General features: G+C 39.0%; 1 long non-coding RNA gene across 1 annotated transcript in view; it reads right to left on the bottom strand.

The window, feature by feature from the left end:
• Positions 1–539: 539 nt before the first annotated feature.
• LOC147361966 (uncharacterized) overlaps positions 540–15,028 on the bottom strand; it is a 46,279-nt gene continuing 31,790 nt past the window's right edge. The window contains exons 2-3 of the long non-coding RNA XR_015138412.1: positions 2,538–2,659; positions 540–2,072 (exon numbers count right to left, since the gene is read on the bottom strand). This is a non-coding gene — a long non-coding RNA (uncharacterized LOC147361966). The remainder of the gene's footprint in view (positions 2,073–2,537; positions 2,660–15,028) is intronic.

Genomic DNA, 15,028 nt, shown 5'->3' with positions numbered 1-15,028 from the left:
GCTGTGCATATGTCCAGGGTTGAATGTGTGCTCAGGAAACACACAGGAGCTCTCACTTCAGCTGATCTCTAAGCAAGCAGGAAGTGAAGAGTAAGGCAGAGATAGAAACTGCCTAGCTGAGTGGTGAAGGCATACCCCAACATGCACCTAGGCAAAAACTGGGAGGCTCATTCATTCCAGGAGTTTAAGGCAATCTCTGACCAATCATTTGCTGATGACAAAGCTGACTAGGTAGAAATTCAAGAAGAGGTACATGACAAAAAATACAGAGCTTACAGAATTCCTTCAAAAAAATCACTAAACAAACAACTACTACAACAAACAGTAAAAACAACAAACCTCAAGGAAGAGGGAGGGAATCTGATTTCCTGATTTGCCAGATTATATTATATAAATTGTCAATTTTCAATAAAAAGAAAGTGAGACATGCTTAAACAAGATATTCATTTATTTCTCTTATATACAAAATTCTCAGCTGACATGACAACTTTGTTTGCTGAGGGTGATGGGCTCAGGCTCCTTTTATCTCATTTTCCGCCATTTTCACATGACTCTAATATCATGACCCAAGCTGGTTCCTCCAGCCCCTAGCTGTTTTATCTGTGTTCCTCCCAGTAAGACGGACAAAAAGCAGTAAGGGGTGAACATACTTCTTGCGTTAATGGCATGATCTGGAATTTACACACCGTCCTGCTTACAATCCATCATACAGAATTTAGATCCACGGTCACATGTAAATGCAAAAAGCCTGAGAAGTATATCCCCCACCTGCCCAGCTAGGTTCTCTTCCTATCTAAAAGGAAAGGCAGATATTGGGGAAAACTAGCAGTCTCAGCCATACTATCACTCAAATATCCACTCAAGTTCCATGTCCCCCAAATAGCTCAAAGACTATTCCACCTTCCTTACTTTTCTGAGTCACTTTATCTACAATTAACATGACAGTTTGAAAGTCAGTTATTCTCTGATTATTTTGTATGTGTCCAGTATGTCTGTTTCTCCATTTATATCCTAAGGTCTTTGAGAATAGTATCCATACCCTCTGATGCTTTGACTCACTTCTCTGCCTTTATGGTACCTGGAAATATACTGGGTACTACTATACTATTACTTGATGGTTAAGATAAAACCAGGGATTCCCTGGTGGCTCAGACAGTAAAGAGTCTGCCTGTATGTAATGCAGAAACCCAGGTTCAATCCCTGGGTCAGGAAGATCTCCTGGAGAAGGAAACGGCAACCCACTCCAGTATTCTTGACTGGAAAATACCATGGGTGGAGGAGCCTGGCCCACTACAGTCCACGGGTCACAAAGAGTTGGACGTGACTGAGTCATGAAGATCATGGCATCTGGTCCCATCACTTCATGGGAAATAGATAGGGAAACAGTGGAAACAGTGTCAAACTTTATTTTTTTGGGCTCCCAAATCACTGCAGATGGTGATTGCAGTCATGAAATTAAAAGATGCTTACTCCTTGGAAGGAAAGTTATGACGAACCTAGACAGCATATTCAAAAGCAGAGACATTACTTTGCCAACAAAGGTCCATCTAGTCAAGGCTATGGTTTTTCCTGTGGTCATGTATGGATGTGAGAGTTGGACTGTGAAGAAGGATGAGCACCAAAGAATTGATGCTTTTGAACTGTGGTGTTGGAGAAGACTCTTGAGAGTCCCTTGGACTGCAAGGAGATCCAACCAGTCCATTCTGAAGGAGATCAGCCCCGGGATTTCTTTGGAAGGACTGATGCTGAAGCTGAAACTCCAGTACTTTGGCCACCTCATGCGAAGAGTTGACTCATTGGAAAAGACTCTGATGCTTTTGAGAGGGATTGGGGGCAGGAGGAGAAGGGGATGACAGAGGATGAGATGGCTGGATGGCATCACTGACTCGATGGACGTGAGTCTGAGTGAACTCCGGGAGTTGGTGATGGACAAGGAGGCCTGGCGTGCTGTGATTCATGGGGTCGCAAAGAGTCGGACACGACTGAGCAACTGATCTGAACTGAACTGAACTGAGTCACAGTCACTTTCACTATACTATTCCTTGATGGTTAAGATAAAACAGGTAAAATACCTGAAAAACACAAAATTACATTAACATTTCAATAAATATGTTCTACAAAGGTACTGAAAATGTGATTGCTGAAACTCATGAGTAAATTGGTAAGTTGTAGCTCCTCCAAAATACAGTTAAAGCATATACAAGGATTTGAATAAGGTTAGATAACCTATTACTTACATCATTGTAGCTATTAAAAAACCTAAGGTTAAAATTACAGTTGATTCATTTTATTCACAGTTGATTAATTATAAGACTTGATCAAAATTAAGCCGTCAATGTGAAACTTCAAAAGAAATTATTGATTCTTCTCATGAGCAACAGCCAATTAAAACAGTACAGTGTAAGACTGCTCTAGTTCTTAGTATTCTAATTTTGGATTTTTTTCCTCTTCGTTTTTTTTCTTTTTTTAAACAAAGAACATTATATAAAGACTTCAAATTAGCTCATGGCTTTTCCTATTCAATATCAACCACTTACCGAGTGCCAATCATTTTTCTGAATCTTCTTTAAAAAAGAGTTTTGCCAGTGGCACCGCACATGAAAAGAGATGATGAGATAATCGTAGCAAAATCTTACTCCAGCGTGCTGCCTTTTTCTCCCTGATGAAAACCCCATAGGACATTGTTATGTGGGGAAAGAACATGGTGATTCAAACACCGGAAACTGTTTCTTGTCACACAAACAAGATACAAGAGTCCCCAAAAGATGTGGATCTTGAACAGAAGAAGTTTAAGGAATTAAGACTGTCATAGGTCTTGAATTTCCCATATCTTACTGGCATTGCTATTTTTGGGGAGAAATTGAAATTGGAGCTTATTAGATAAGTAGCAGTATTCCAAGATGGATCTCCAAAGACATGGTAGCCTTGTTCTTAAAGTATCCCCTTTATTAAAAGAGTGTTCATTTTTGTTCAAGATAAAACTAAAGCAAAAGGCTATCAGAATCAGCTCATGCATTGAAGGCTTGTGAAGTCTATAGAACTCATTTTATTTTCCATTTCCAGAAACTGAGTACTTTTTTTTCCTTAGTTGACCACAATCCAAATTATTACCATATGTTTTTCAGTTATTATGAAAATAGCATCCTTGTATTAAAAGAAAGTAATTTGCCCATTAATCTATCACCTAAATATAACTGTCTTCATATTCACATTCTGTCCCAGCTTTGATTCACATTTTTCCATAGCTGTAATTGTAGTATAAATATAATTTTAATTATATTCTATATTCTTCACTTAGAATTAAAATAGAATCTGTGACATTTTCGTGTTAATATATAATCATCATAGTCGTAATTTTAATGAATGCATATATTCCATTTAATTAGCACAATATACTTAATCATCACTCTTTTCCCAGGACACTTGTAAAATCTGTCACCTATCTGAAGACTTGTGTTTTTTTTGAAAGATGGTGTTTGCTAAGCACCTAATGGAGGCTCCACATTATAACAGAAGTGGTATGAAGTACCCAAAAGGCTAACACATGGTCCCTGATTACAATCAATTTATAATAACAGCAGACGAGACAAAAGCAGAGGATAAAACTCAACTGAGACTTCATGGGGAAGCTAGATCCCTGGAACTACTGAAGCAAGGCTTCTCTGGGTAGGCTGAAGTTGTGTGGAGCCTGGAAATATGAAGAGCCATAGAATTTTCCAGGAGAAAATAGCTGATCAGGTTTACAGAGACTAGTTTTCAGCATAAATCTAGATGTGTACATTCAACGAAACAAAATAACTAACCTCTACACGGCAACTATCACAAGTTACACATTTTCACGTGGTTTACTGTTTTGAATCCTTACAACATCTGTTATGAGTTAGATAAGGTAACTGTTTATATTAGTCCCATTTTCTAAATATGAAAACGAAGGTTTAATTTGCTAAGCATCAAACAGGCAGGTTTGGGTACATGCTCAATAAATGTTTGCTGGATGTGGAAGGTCAAAGCCAATCAGTGGAAAATTAGGTGATGGAATTAGAAAGTGGCATTATGTTCCTGGCAGCTGGCCTGTAAACTGGGAGTAGGGTAGGTACCAGACAGGCTACTCTTCTGGGTCCTGCCAGCAACTGAGGGCATCAAGGCATGATGGAACCAGTGGGCAGATCCCATCAGAACCAGGCCAGCTCACTCCTACCCCGCATCCACAAGGCTGTATCTAGGCTGTGTTTAACAGGCACAAAGAGACTTTACAGATCTAATTTTATGTGTGTTTGGGAATTAATTCAGAACCACTACCACAAAAAAAAAAAAAAAGAAGAAGAAGGAGAATGTTACTGGCATTTAGATTATTTAACTTCACAGCTACTGACATTTCAGAAAAGCTATGATTGTCACCTTGAGCCTTACATAAAAGCTAGGGAAAACAAAGGAACATGACTTCAGTAAACAAAGATTTCAAAGAAGAATGCTTTTAACCAAAATGATAGCTTATGGATGCAGTCCTTTTACATAATTTTTACTCTAGATATATAATCCATTCTTAACATCATGTAGATAACTAGAGAAAGTACAATGTGATACTCTTCCTTGAGAAACATTATTCTGTTGATCAGTAATGTTAATAAGAAAAAAAAGAAATGTTAATAGGAATGGGGGAACATGAATACACAAAAACACTCTGAAAATGAGAATGAAAATGCACTGTCTTCTGCTGTATGACTCCAATTCCCCAAATAATTATTGGTAGGGTCCATTGCCATCCAGTTGTGTAAACAAAAATGAGCCCAAGATAACACCCAAAGCTCAAAGAGTAATGACAAAGGTGGAAGAGATGGTCTAGTCAGGCATGAAATTGATTTTATAATAACAAATATCTGTTGCCTTCCTTGTGCATAAGTAAATAATTCTGAAGCAGGGGGTAAAGATAATAAAAACAAAATCATTAACTGCTTCCACTAAATCAAACACAGAGAGAAACCCATTGTCATGCTGACCCCAAAGCCTGTTTAATAGCAAATTAAAGCAATTATTTTCATCAAGACACAGACCTTAATCATAGGTACCTTCAGAGCTACAGGAGACCTTGGCTGGTAACTTTGTTGGGAATAGCCTTTCTACTATATCCCTCAAATTTACATTGAAAACACAAATTTCACTGCTCATATGAGGCAGAAGAGGAGAATAGTAGGTCTTAAACCTAGTGCTGGAGCTTCAGCTGAATCATAAACCCCACAATTTGACCTTTGAAGGCTGACTTAAGATGATGTAGTCTAATTCTTTAGTGTTTTTTTTTTTAAGGACTAAGGTAACTAATTGCAGATGGACATTTAATATCAGCTTTAAAACGTCACTTTGAATGTCATTATGTCATTTATGTTCCCACAGCTCAGCTTGGTTGACTAGAATGTAACTCTACAAAGAGCAGAATTTCTGGTTCAATGCCCAGGTGGGTCAGTTGACTTTACTCAGTCTCTTGGCTTCACAGCTCATTTTTCCATCCAGCTATTTTCAAATATGAGGTTTTTATCTAAAAGGAGTCACAAAAGAGACCTGGGGAGTGGGGAAAGAAATGTCAACATTACTTTTTCAAAAAAATTTCAGCAATAACTATAGGGAGGCTCTAACCACATGACTTCCCAATGGTTTCCATCCAGTTCCATGAGTACATATGAAGTAAATATCTAGTGTGTTTTGTCTTGCTAGCACCCTACTCTTCTCCTCAAAGCTATTCTTCTCCTTGCCCCAATGTAGTTCCAGGGATACTGCCCTGGTCTATATTATGACCCAATCTCCTGGTCTCAGCCAGCTGATTAAGAAGTTGACATCTTTCCAAATCTACTGCTGCTGCTAAGTTGCTTCAGTTGTGTCTGACCCTGTGCGACCCCATAGAGGGCAGCCCACCAGGCTCCCCCATCCTTGGGATTCTCCAGGCAAGAACACCGGAGTGGGTTGCCATTTCCTTCTCCAATGCATGAAAGTGAAAAGTCAAAGTGAAGTCGCTCAGTCATGTCCAACCCACAGTGACCCCATGGACTGCAGCCCACCAGGCTCCTCCATCCATGGGATTTTCCAGGAAAGAGTACTGGAGTGGGGTGCCATTGCCTTCTCCATTCCAAATCTGAGCCAAATGGAAATCCTTGCCTGGGATTTTTGAAACTGGATTCAAAGAACATCTATAAGTCTGTCATTCTTAATGATGGAAGCAGTCAGATTTGGGAGAAGGCAATGGCTACCTACTCCAGTATTCTTGCCTGGAGAATCCCATGGACAGCAGAGCCCGGTGAGCTACAGTCCATGCGGTCACAAAGAGTCAGACAGGATTGAATGACTAACACACACAGAGTCAGATTTAGATTTAGGAGCTGCTGGCGGCCATGGTTTGCCCTGCTATGGAGGAAATTTGGCCTTAGTGAAAAGCAGGTAGGCCCCACAAAAATAGAAGTAGAAACAGAAGGTAGATGTGAAGGGCCTGACAGCATTCCATCCCACTCCACTCTGGTTGTGGCTGATGCTCAGCTCCATCTGTGGCCTAGAACTGTTTTATTTTTTAGCTTTTCTTGGATTCCAAATGCTACAAAATTCCTTTGCTTTGCCTCAGTGAGTTTGAGTTTCTGAGACTTGCAATCCAAATAATACATATATACTCACTTAAAGGCAATAAATTAAAAATAAGAATATCATTTTCAGTTCTGGCACTGACTCCATGTATCAATCTAAATAGGAGGTTATGCTGCAGAACAAAGAACCCCAATCTCAGGAGCTGAAGATAACAGAGAATTAGTTGTATGTGATCATGTGTCTTCGTTTGCTTAAACCAGTCCTGGTTTATGCGTCTTGCCTCAGCCAAATCATTAACAAAGCCTCTTCTAAGTGTCAACAGTGATCTGGTTTGAATGAAAAAATTGTGTGGTCACATTATGTACTTCTCACTCATTTTATCCATCCATCACAGAGACTCAGACCGACACAATGATCACTCTCTGGAACACGACATAGTAGAAGGAAAAGAAATGTCTAGTATCTTAAACTAGCAATTAAATGCTCCAGACTAAAAGTATCATGTCTCCTAACAACTCATTGGCCAGAGCTGGTCACAGCTGCACCTCCTGGCTTGGGACCAAGAATGCAAATTATTTGGTGAAGAGTATTGATTACAATAGATCCAAACTCTAACTCTGTCCTTACTGTATATCAGCTTTCCTATTTGTAAATCTATAATTCTTACTCATTTTTTCTAATGGTTTGTTATGTGAGTCCTGAGATTAGACCAGATTATTTTTATTTGTGCTTCCTTGTCTAAATGCATCTCTTCGACAATGTGCACTATTTTATTTGACAATCATGGGATGTCAGTTAGTTAAACACAGTGCTAATTGTTGAAGGATAACACAATGATTAAGACATGATCCCTGCCCCCAGAAACTTAAAGCACTTTTTAGTATTCTTTAGAGTATCTTTTAGTTCATTGTATCAGTAATTTATTAACTGATTCTTTTAAGAACTGCCAGAGTTAATGTCCCCAAGGTATGGTTCACTCATCTGGTAAGACCTACTATAGAAAATCCCTATGCAAATTTGACATAGCTTATTCTTCCAATTTAAGTTTAACTGTATAGCTTACATTCTTTTGCAGTGAAAACTCTGATTTTAATTAAACAAGCATAATACAGAAAATACTAACATAAAACAGTTGCTTTAATAGTATCATAGATTGTATGTAAAGTCTCTTAGATAGAATTTATTTTTCATTATAGCCAGTAGAACTCCCTCCCTACACTGAATTTCTGTCTCCAACTACTAGGGAACTCAGAACTTAACTTTCCTTATCATGACTAAATATGTTCCTATTCCTGTTACTTAAAGTTTAAACAGGAATTGGAGAGGAGGAATTTCTATAATTCTTGCCAGAGATGCAAAAGCAGAAAATGTGGGTTTGGAACCACAACTGGAACTTGAAGTACATTTTCTTGCAGAATATTCTATAAGATAGTGAGCTATTATATTATCGCTGTTACATTTCAGCAACATTATGGGTGAAATGGGCTTTCATGGACCAGTATAGAGACCTCAACACCATTTATAGGCAGAAATATGTTTTAAATTTCAAGCAAGTAAGTTATACATTAACTTTCAGAGTACTATTTCATAAGTTGGTTTATCTGAATGCTACAGGTACTAGGGAGGATAATTGAATTGAATGCAATGCCCAAATAAAACCTCTGCTGTAAAGTTGAGTACTCTTTATCATGGTTGTGTTATATACTTTCAACACCTAGGAGTCAATCATTTAACTAACACATACTGAATAGCTCCTATGCTTAAGAGAATATTCTAGGTGCTGGTGTATGCAGTGAGCAAGAGAGAGAGAGAGCAACTTGAAACCCTCTCTGCTCCTTTCTGTAGATTCTCTGCATTGCAGACAACAGCCTCTGAGCCAGACTCTTCAGCCCTTCCCAGCATGGTACTAGGTTAGAGTCATCCAATAGCAGATGCTCACAAGAGATGTGGACATCTTTGGTGGCAGCTGCAGGAAGACTCATGGGCAAAGGCTAGTTTCTGAGAACCTCTAAGATGAGCAGTAGCAGTTCCCATTGAGACTGGGAGAAGCAGAGACAGTTTCTTTTTGGTTCCTGAAAGTCAACTGCACCCAACCATCTGTTTCCTTTCCAAGGTGTGGTAAGCCTCTAGTTCCTTGTGTAAGGCCTTCCTATTTGGATAACTAGGTGGGTTTTGTTGTCCCTACTGCAAATGAGTGATCAGATCAGATCAGATCAGTCGCTCAGTCGTGTCCGACTCCTTGCGACCCCATGAACTGCAGCACGCCAGGCCTCCCTGTCCATCACCAACTCCCGGAGTTCACTCAGACTCATGTCCATAGAGTCAGTGATGCCATCCAGCCATCTCATCCTCTGTTGTCCCCTTCTCCTCCTGCCCCCAATCCCTCCCAACATCAGAGTCTTTCCCAATGAGTCAACCCTTCGCATGAGGTGGCCAAAGTACTGGAGTTTCAGCTTTAGCATCATTCCTTCCAAAGAAATCCCAGGGCTGATATCCTTCAGAATGGACTGGTTGGATCTCCTTGCAGTCCAAGGGACTCTCAAGAGTCTTCTCCAACACCACAGTTCAAAAGCATCAATTCTTTGGCGCTCAGCCTTCTTCACAGTCCAACTCTCACATCCATACATGACCACAGGAAAAACCATAGCCTTGACTAGACGGACCTTTGTTGACAAAGTAATGTCACTGCTTTTGAATATGCTGTCTAGGTTGGTCATAACTTTCCTTCCAAGGAGTAAGCATCTTTTAATTTCATGGCTGCAGTCACCATCTTCAGTGATTTTGGAGCCAAAAAAAAAATAAAGTCTGACACTGTTTCCACTGTTTCCCCATCTATTTCCCATGAAGTGATGGGACCAGATGGCATGATCTTCATTTTCTCAATGTTGAGCTTCAAGCCAACTTTTTCACTCTCCACTTTCACTTTCATCAGAGGCTTTTTAGTTCCTCTTCACTTTCTTTTTTTTTTTTAATTTTTTAAACTTTACATAATTGTATTAGTTTTGCCAAATATCAAAATGAATCCGCCACAGGTATACATGTGTTCCCCATCCTGAACCCTCCTCCCTCCTCCCTCCCCATACCATCCCTCTGGGTCGTCCCAGTGCACTAGCCCCAAGCATCCAGTATCGTGCATCGAACCTGGACTGGCATCTCATTTCATACATGATATTTTACATGTTTCAATGCCATTCTCCCAAATCTTCCCACCCTCTCCCTCTCCCATAGAGTCCATGCCATAAGGGTGGTGTTGTCTGCATATCTGAGGTTATTGATATTTCTCCCAGAAATCGTGATTCCAGCTTGTGTTTCTTCCAGTCCAGTGTTTCTCATGATGTACTCTGCATATAAGTTAAATACACAGGGTGACAATATACAGCCTTGACAAACTCCTTTTCCTATTTGGAACCAGTCTGTTGTTCCATGTCCAGTTCTAACTGTTGCTTCCTGACCTGCATACAAATTTCTCAAGAGGCAGATCAGGTGGTCTGGTATTCCCATCTCTTTCAGAATTTTCCACAGTTTCTTGTGATCCACACAGTCAAAGGCTTTGGCATAGTCAATAAAGCAGAAATAGATGCTTTTCTGGAACTCTCTTGCTTTTTCCATGATCCAGCGGATGTTGGCAATTTGATCTCTGGTTCCTCTGCCTTTTCTAAAACCAGCTTGAACATCAGGAAGTTCACGGTTCACATATTGCTGAAGCCTGGCTTGGAGAATTTTGAGCATTACTTTACTAGCATGTGAGATGAGTGCAATTGTGCGGTAGTTTGAGCATTCTTTGGCATTGCCTTTCTTGGGATTGGAATGAAAACTGACCTTTTCCAGTCCTGTGGCCACTGCTGAGTTTTCCAAATTTGCTGGCATATTGAGTGCAGCACTTTCACAGCATCATCTTTCAGGATTTGGAATAGCTCAACTGGAATTCCATCACCTCCACTAGCTTTGTTCATAGTGATGCTTTCTAAGGCCCCCTTGACTTCAGATTCCAGGATGTCGTGATAGGGAAAGGCAAATACAGTCCCTGCCTTTACACGCTTACATTTTCATGAAGACAGTCATGCAACAACCGACCACATTCATAATTATGTAATGTTAAGGTGTGCAGGTTGTCAGAGCTCTTGGCTGAATTTTTAGAATTGTGCAAGCCAGTCATTAAATAGGCAATATTAAAAATGAAACCATATAAATTTTCAATTAATTCTATGAAAAACAAAAGGAATAAATACCTTAAGCTCACCATGCTCTAACTAATTTACTGTTTTCTACACTCTTGAAACTACTTAAATATGTATTTTCACCTTTATGGTGGAAATTCTACATCATGACTTGCTACTGTACACCTTCTCAACTCTACTTGCCATGACATCACAGTGGTAGCTTGATACCACTGAACTGAGAACATTTACATCACTGAAATGAGCAAACACTACAAATCAAAGTATCTCCTATCTAACAGAGCTGGTTGTTAAACATTTACCAAAACACCACAAGTAACTGTGATAAATACCAGAAATATAAGTACATATTAGCCCAGAACTGGAAGACTCTTCCATAACCGGGGTTTCAAGGAAATGCCCAAAAGGAAGTAGTATTTGAGTTGAGCTCTAGCACTGGAATGGATGAAGAGAATTCTAGGGCAAGGAAAAACATGAGTGAACTCTGAGGAAGGAAAGATTTGGGTCCTGGCAAATGGCTGAAAAGTTGATAGGGAGAGACCTCAAAGAGACAGAGCCTGTTATTTAGCTTCATTCTGTCCAGACTTCCTTTCCTGCCAGTCACCGTGGTCTGACTTACTGTGCTTTTATGTCTGCATTTCTTTTCCCTGTTGCCCAGCAGATAATTCTGGTGAAGACAGAGATCATGTCTTCATCTTCCCCTTGCCAGGTGCCTACCTCAGTTTCTTCCATCCTCCGAGCATATTTCTAAATGAATAACTGGATGAATTCTCATAACGCTAAATTCAGCAAACATGAATAGCTAAGGTCCCAGAAATGAAGACAAAATTCATAATTCAACTTTTTAAATTAAACCAAAAATAGGTTTTATATGAAAAAAGACAATCAAATCTATATAAGTACTATTTATTTATGTTAGAAAAATTAAAACTGAACAAATAACTTAAAAATATTCAGTGTTAAAGGATGATATGATATGTATATTGGTCTGCTTGGACTGCCATCACAAAATACCATCAACCAGAAATTTACTTCTCACAGTTCAGGAGGCTGGAAAGTCCAAGATCAAGTGCTGGAAGGTAAGTTTCATTTTGAGGCCTCTTGGCTTGTAGGTAGCCACCTTCTCACCATGGGCTCATATAACCTCTTCTTTGTGCACAAGTAGAGAAAGAGAGAGATCTCTGGTATCTCATCCTCTTTTATAAGGAAGCCAGCCCTGTCCATTGGGTCATGGCTTCACCCTCAAAATCTCATTTAATCTTAATCACCTTCTTAAAGCCCCTCTTTCCAATATCACATGGTGGGTAGGACATTAACATGTGGATATTGGGGGGTGTGGAGGGACATAATAAATCATTTCTAAAATTACATCAGTAATCATGATAGCCATTACTGTATAGAGATATGACATTCTCTCTTACACAAAACTGAAATATACCAACTTGAAATTCATGATTTAGTTTTTACACTATACATACTAATAGTACATATTTTATATTATATATAACACAAAATTTTTGAAGTAATACAACCCTACACACACACACACACACACACATACACACTTTAAAAGTCATCCATGAAACATGTCCCTTCAAAGCTCCAGCTGAGCAGACTGACCACAAACAGCATTTCTTTCATTCCAACAAGCCAGTGGTCCTTTGGCTGGTAAGCAGAAATATCAGAAATAAAAGTACCCCGTGTACCACACTTGGCTTTAAAGCCTGGGAACATTCCTGGATTTATTTTGTGACTATTGTCCTATTCTTTCACTGTTCAGTGATATTATAACTTATAATTGGTTTTATATCCCATAACAGTATCATGCATTGAATGGTGAGGCTGTTAAATGCACCCCTCAAATCAAACACCATGGAGTGAAATTAAATGTGATTAAAAGCTATGAAAAGGGTCAAGGTTTATTTATGCATGTGTTATTTTTATGTTATTTGATATACATAAAAAGTATATTTAAAAGTAAAATTACACTAGAAATGTGGTAGATTTATGAAGTCTGGGAACGCATCCCCTCCATTACAATTTATTACAATAGGAAAATTAGTTTTGAATTATGTGTGTTTCAAACAATGCAATGTCTTTATGAATCTATTCCTCACATAAAATGTGACTGCCTCATGCATACAACTGAGAAGCATGGATATCTTGTTAACCCAAATATGGGGAAGGGGGGAGTCATTATGTCTCTTTTCATGAAACATTTGTACCTGCCTGTTCAGAAATGTACATCTCTGCAATTATTTAAATAATCTGTAATAGAAAAATTGTGTCTATTTCCTTGAAGTAGCACCAGGAAGGAACTGACAAAATAGCATCAGAAATACTAGACCCAAAGGAAAGTTGTCTTTAACTCTAGCTCAGCTTTTGTTCTAAAGTCATTTGATATGTGAGACACACCTCCTTCCAGATTCACTAATGTGCAATTTTGCCAAGAAGCAAGAGGATAAGTGAGATGATCTGATGTCCTCTGCAGTCTGATAAATGAAGGTAATTCTTGGCAGCTCAAAATGTAGCTATGTTAGATTTTATCTTTTGTTGTGTCTACCTCCTCTGCTCTAATCAACTACCTCAGCCACTCAGAGAATCACTTGATAAGCCTTCTTGGTCTCTGACTCCCTGCACACAGTCCCTTCCTCCCAGCAAGATTTATCAAAGTGCAGCCAAGGGCACCTAGACTGTGATCTTAGGTGAATGGTAAGAACCCAACTCTACCTGGTTACTGTCTCAAAGCCTGATTTTCTCTCTTTTCCCAAACTGTCCCATTCCTTTGGGCTCTTTCATGGCCTAAATACCCAGAATCTGCTGTATCTCCATTCCTTCCTGTAAGTACGGTCCTCACACAATCACTGCAAAAGTAACCAATCTCCCAGCAGAGTTACACACACACATTCAATTTTTGATGCTTCAGCCTACACAAGTTCTCACCTCAACTGGAACCATCTTGCAAATGTTACAATACAGCATTCACAAAATCAGTTTCATACTCTGAATTTTACAAAACTGTTTATATTAGCATGAAGAAAATTAAGAGATGCAACCTAATAGTTGAATTCATCATGGTACTAGAGCCAATCCCATGGTATTACACAGTGCAGAGCATTGACAAAGCCCTACAGATTTTTACTAACATAAAGATATTCAGGTAGTCAGAAGGGCAGATTTTCTTCTTTCCTGCTGAGAAAAAAGCAGAAAGGAAAACACTTAAGTAGAAACCAGAGGAGGTTTAGTTAGATTTAAAGATTTCAAAAATGTTATATAGGATTAGATGAAGAAATCTAAGATACCCTGTTGATGGATAAGAAGAGAGATGTCTGTCTATCAGGAATGCTTAGAAAACACAACTCAGGAAGTGAGACTGACAATTCCTTTGAGGAAGGCGCCGTACTTATTTTGTTCACTTCTGATTTATCAGTAATGGAAATGTGGGTGTCAGTTAGACATCTATCAAACAGACGTACAATAAATATTTGTTGAATGAATGAAAGCCTAATCAAAATCTGAGGTCAAATATGCTAGTTATAGTGTATCCATTTTAGCCAATCCTCATAACTATTGAAACTGAGAAAGATCTTAGAAATCTCAAGTGATGTGCCTTTAGTCAAACAGGGAAATAGAGCAGACTGGAAACTTGAGTCTCCAGTCCTAAGCTGTGTAAATTAAACAACCAGGAACTCTGTCCAAAGAATAAGAATTAACAACTTATATTTTCTCTAGAATATCAGATGAATCAACATATGAGTGCCTTAAAAAAAAAATGAGTGCCATGAGCCCCAGTAATTGGCAGTAGATTCAGATCAACCAAACTAAAATACTTAATGTCCAATATTAGCCGAACAGTACTGTGGTATTCTCTAAAACATGCTTATTTTGTAAATTTCCATACTATTCTGTGAAGTAGGGATTTTTACCTCCATTTTAGAGATAAAGAAAATGCCACTGAGAAGTTAAGGAAACTGCCTCATGTTCCTCAGTAGAGACTGGAAGCCAGATAGTTTGATTCTACTTCAGTTCTCCTTCTACTATATCTTGAGAAACCATGGAATTCACTGAACGATTAAATGGGATGACCATCTATCCCGTCAGCCACGTGAAGACGCTCCTTGAGAATGAAAGAACCATGGCAACAAGCTCAGCTGGCTCTGCCCTGGGCAAAGTTGGAGGAAGATCACCCTGGTCCTTTCCCTGGATCTTTCCTCCAAGACAGCATGTCTGCAAGTTCCCCGTAATCTTAATCATTCCATCAGAAATCTCTACTTTTGGATCAGTCTATG

The sequence above is a fragment of the Bos grunniens genome, chromosome 12 (assembly GCF_055505025.1).
Source record: "Bos grunniens cultivar Pamir isolate PY7600 chromosome 12, Bosgru_T2T1.0, whole genome shotgun sequence".
NCBI lineage: Eukaryota > Metazoa > Chordata > Mammalia > Artiodactyla > Bovidae > Bos > Bos grunniens.
Note: the sequence above shows the minus strand (reverse complement) of the source record. Positions and strands in the feature narration are given on the sequence as shown.